General features: G+C 37.9%; 1 long non-coding RNA gene across 1 annotated transcript; it reads left to right on the top strand.

Annotated features, from left to right (window-relative positions):
• The first annotated feature begins 782 nt into the window (after window positions 1–782).
• LOC117594929 lies at window positions 783–2,545 on the top strand. Its single transcript, XR_004576204.1, has 3 exons — window positions 783–910; window positions 2,299–2,367; window positions 2,464–2,545. It is a non-coding gene; the product is annotated as an uncharacterized LOC117594929 (long non-coding RNA).
• Window positions 2,546–5,176: the final 2,631 nt, after the last annotated feature.

Genomic DNA, 5,176 nt, shown 5'->3' with positions numbered 1-5,176 from the left:
ATTTGCAAATTAAGTGTTTAAACATATACAATTTACTGTCTCTTGTCTGGTTGACAGGTTGTGTGAACTCCTTCATAGTGACAGGATACTCTGGAGGAACTGTCATCATCTACTGTTATTATAACATAGAAGAGGAGAGTAATGGGAAATATTTCTGCATGGGGCAGAACAGTTTAAGTTGTGAGGAGAAAATAAGATCAGGTAGTCAGAACACATGGGAACACAATTGGAGATTCTCTCTGTATGACGACATTGAGGGAAACAACTTCACTGTGCTCATCAGACAACTGACCAGACAAGATGAAGGAACCTACTGGTGTGGAGTTGATAAACGTTTAAAACCTGACGAATATACCAAGGTGGACCTGGAAGTAAAGGAAGGTGAGTCACATTTACATGGTGGAATAAATTCACAGAAGCTTAATGACATCATTGACAGTATCAAATTGATTATGTCATGCGAGAGTTTCTAATGACAGATAAATACTGTTAATGTAATTCCCTGATCTAAACCAATACTCAAAGAAGTCAGTCATTAGTATTAGACTCTGGTTATGTGTATTTCTATTGACAGATGAATGCTGTAATAAGTCAGTCACAGAGACGGTCCATCTGGGAGGAGAAGTTACCATCATCTGTAAATATCCAGAGAACAATGAGAACAGCATCAAGTATTTCTGCAAGGAAGATAATCACTCAAATATGCATTGTGAAATTATATCTGACTCAACATCAGCTAAATCTGGGAGATTCATTCTGACTGACAACAGGAGAGAGAAATGCTACACAGTGACCATAAGTAACCTGACTGAATATGATACTGGGACATACTGGTGTGGAGTACAAAACAGGACAAAAGACGTGTTGCATTACTTTTCACTGTTTACTGAGGTACATCTCAATGTGACTGGTAAGTGACCTCCAGACTAAACTAGACTTCACCTCTCTGTTTGTTAGTGGATCAACTCTTTACATAGGTGCAGGCTGGCGGAAGGAGTTATGGGAGACAATCTCAATACAATGGAATGGATGTGTGAGATTATGGGCCTGAAAGCATAACACAGTGCATGGATTACTGACTGGAAATCCACAGAGGATAAGTGATGGGTAACATCTGGTTCCAAATGCAGAGGGGGCCCCCAATCCAAAACATTGTGTGTAGAGTTAGGAACACCATGACATTGAATATATTGACATATACACCTGACCTGTATGATATGAGGTAGTGGAGGTGAGACCAGACACAATGACTTTTACACATCTACTGTATGATATGAGGTAGTGGAGGTGAGACCAGACACAATGACTTTTACACATCTACTGTATGATATGAGGTAGTGGAGGTGAGACCAGACACAATGACTTTTACACATCTACTGTATGATATGAGGTAGTGGAGGTGAGACCAGACACAATGTCTTTTACACATCTACTGTATGATATGAGCTAGTGGAGGTGAGACCAGACACAATGTCTTTTACACATCTACTGTATGATATGAGGTAGTGGAGGTGAGACCAGACACAATGTATTTTACACATCTACTGTATGATATGAGGTAGTGGAGGTGAGACCAGACACAATATCTTTTACACATCTACTGTATGATATGAGGTAGTGGAGGTGAGACCAGACACAATGTCTTTTACACATCTACTGTATGATATGAGGTAGTGGAGGTGAGACCAGACACAATGTCTTTTACACATCTACTGTATGATATGAGGTAGTGGAGGTGAGACCAGACACAATGTCCATTACCCATCTAATGTATGATATGAGGTAGTGGAGGTGAGACCAGACACAATGTCTTTTACACATCTACTGTATGATATGAGGTAGTGGAGGTGAGACCAGACACAATGTCTTTTACACATCTACTGTATGATATGAGGTAGTGGAGGTGAGACCAGACACAATGTCTTTTACACATCTACTGTATGATATGAGGTAGTGGAGGTGAGACCAGACACAATGTCCTTTACAGATCTACTTTATGATATGAGGTAGTGGAGGTGAGACCAGACACAATGACGTTTACACATCTACTGTATGATATGAGGTAGTGGAGGTGAGACCAGACACAATGTCTTTTACACATCTACTGTATGATATGAGGTAGTGGAGGTGAGACCAGACACAATGTATTTTACACATCTACTGTATGATATGAGGTAGTGGAGGTGAGACCAGACACAATGTCTTTTACACATCTACTGTATGATATGAGGTAGTGGAGGTGATGAGAAGTAGGATGTGGATTTCACAGAATAACATTTGACTACTGTCTGTCAACAGATTCTGCACCACCAACATCAACACCTCCAGCAACATCGAAACCATCAGCAGCATCCATCAGCATATTTGGTTAAACACTAATTTGTGAATATTAAATCCTGTCACTCCAAATATGCTAAAGAAAGAAATAGGGTTTGTAGTGATCATTGTGTCTCTGTATTCCAGGTATCTTTGTAATGGTGTTTGTGTCTGGGATTCTGGTTGTGCTGTTCTCTCTCATTCTGATCATTGTCAACAAAAGAAAATGTAAGTTGTAATGTTTGTTTCAGACAGAGACACACACAGTTTAATTTTTCTAATAGCAGTATCTAACGCAGTTAAAGCTGTTTTGTTTTTCTCAGGCCTGGTTTCTACCAGCACACAGACATCTAGCCGACCAAACATCCAGCCAGACCAAACATCCAAAAGTGAAGATATCATGTTTCTAAACCCCACCAAAGGAAACAACGTAATCCACGATTCAACTTACCAAACCCTGAACCCAAAAACTTCAAACCGAGATTCATATTTTTAAACCCTGGACCCCAAACCTTCCAAACGAGATTCATATTTTAAACCCTGAACCCCAACACTTTCAAACAAGATTCATATTTTTAAATCCTGAACCCCAACACTTTCAAACAAGATTCATATTTTTAAATCCTGAACCCCAACCCTTTCAAACAATATTCATATTTTTAAATCCTGAACCCCAACACCGCAAATCAATAATCATCTTATCAAACCCTGATCTTCAACACTACAAACGAAGATTCATCTTACCAAACACTGAACACCAACACTGCAAACAAAAATGTAATTTACCAAACTCTCATTCAACCCAACAAAACCCACTAACTTGTGCTTTGGAATGAACATTAGGATATTATTTTCTGACTGTGGTATTACAATAACCTAGAGAACAAATGTTTTTTCCTTTAAAGCAGAGACTAAAATATATAAGGGGAATTCCCACCCACCAGATTATATTATTAGCAATACATTTTCACTGCGCAAGAGGAGGAGTGTATATTTGTGTCCCTGCCCCCATCTAACCTTCTTTCCAAAAATACAAGTCTGCCCATGATGTCACCTATATAGGCTTCTTTCACTTAAATTTTACGACATGGAAATAACCCAACCATCCAATTACTACTGAAAAGGTCAAAACCGCATGTTAACATGCTGAACGCTTGTAAGTAGCTTTTTCTTTTATAAATAATATACTTTGGGATTTCTTTCAACAAGTGTGTATACTAGTTATGGCTTTTATGCTTCACTTTTTAGTTAGAATTTTTTTTCAGATATCCAGTGGAAAACAGCAATTCTACAGGCATTCGGATGCCTGTATTTGTGTATTAGTGAGAATTTATCACTTAACTAGAACATATTTGCCCTGTGGCTTCTAGGTTATTGTGTCCTCTTGTGGTTTACAACAAACAGATTAAAATAATTTCACGCTGTACCCACATTCTGAACAGTAGCGTGAGATGTGAGAAACTAATAATAATATTTCAGTGTGACTCAACCTATAGCATCATTCATCAGCCTGATTAGTATCATCATAGGCTTCATCTTAACTATAATCTCAAGCATAAAAATACAGAAAAAAATATATATAGATAAATGAAAACAACTGTTTGCATTTAACACATTTGCTAGACAGTTTTATCCATTCACATATTTCATTGATAATGGTTCCAAGCAGAAATCAAACCCAGAATCCTGATTATGTACATGGAAATATTTATTTATTAAACTACAACTTACATGGAACCCTTATTAATAATGTTGTACTTCCTTTTACCGTCTCTGGTAGGACGCACTTTACCACACAGAACCCATCAAAGGACAACAGAGGGTCTCTATCTATAGAGGAGAGTAACAGAGTCATTCTACCACTAGAGGGTCTCTATCTATAGAGGAGAGTAACAGAGTCATTCTACCACTAGAGGGTCTCTATCTATAGAGGAGAGTAACAGAGTCATTCTACCACTAGAGGGTCTCTATCTATAGAGGAGAGTAACAGAGTCATTCTACCACTAGAGGGTCTCTATCTATAGAGGAGAGTAACAGAGTCATTCTACCACTAGAGGGTCTCTATCTATAGAGGAGAGTAACAGAGTCATTCTACCACTAGAGGGTCTCTATCTATAGAGGAGAGTAACAGAGTCATTCTACCACTAGAGGGTCTCTATCTATAGAGGAGAGTAACAGAGTCATTCTACCACTAGAGGGTCTCTATCTATAGAGGAGAGTAACAGAGTCATTCTACCACTAGAGGGTCTCTATCTATAGAGGAGAGTAACAGAGTCATTCTACCACTAGATGGTGCTGTCCTTTGATGGGTTCTGTGTGGTAAAGTGCGTCCTACCAGAGACGGTAAAAGGAAGTACAACATTATTAATAAGGGTTCCATGTAGGTTGTAGTTTAATAAATAAATATTTCCATGTACATAATCAGGATTCTAGGTTTGATTTCTGCTTGGAACCATTATCAATGAAATATGTGAATGGATAAAACTGCCTACCAAATGTGTTAAATGCAAACAGTTGTTTTCATTTATCTATATATGTTTTTTACCCCTCTCTGTACGACAACACAGAGGAAAACCTCTTCATGGCACGCTCGTTTGGCATGGAAAGATTTTAAATTTTTCATCAAACAGACATTTCTTTGTTTTGTTTTATATAAGTCCAATCAATACAAGTGTTATCAATCACACATGTATTTCTTAGATAACTTAGTGAGTCCATCGGTCCAGTAGATGGTGGTGTTGTTCTGTGGTGTTTTGGGAGATAACGTATTCAACTAAATAATGTATTTTCTTTATAAATGCTGTTAATACAGATCAGATTGAACTAACCACTTTGACAGTTCTGTTTTTTTTACAATATG

The sequence above is a fragment of the Esox lucius genome, chromosome 9 (genome assembly GCF_011004845.1).
Source record: "Esox lucius isolate fEsoLuc1 chromosome 9, fEsoLuc1.pri, whole genome shotgun sequence".
In the NCBI taxonomy this organism is placed as follows: Eukaryota; Metazoa; Chordata; class Actinopteri; order Esociformes; family Esocidae; genus Esox; species Esox lucius.
This window is presented reverse-complemented; position numbering and strand designations above follow the sequence as displayed.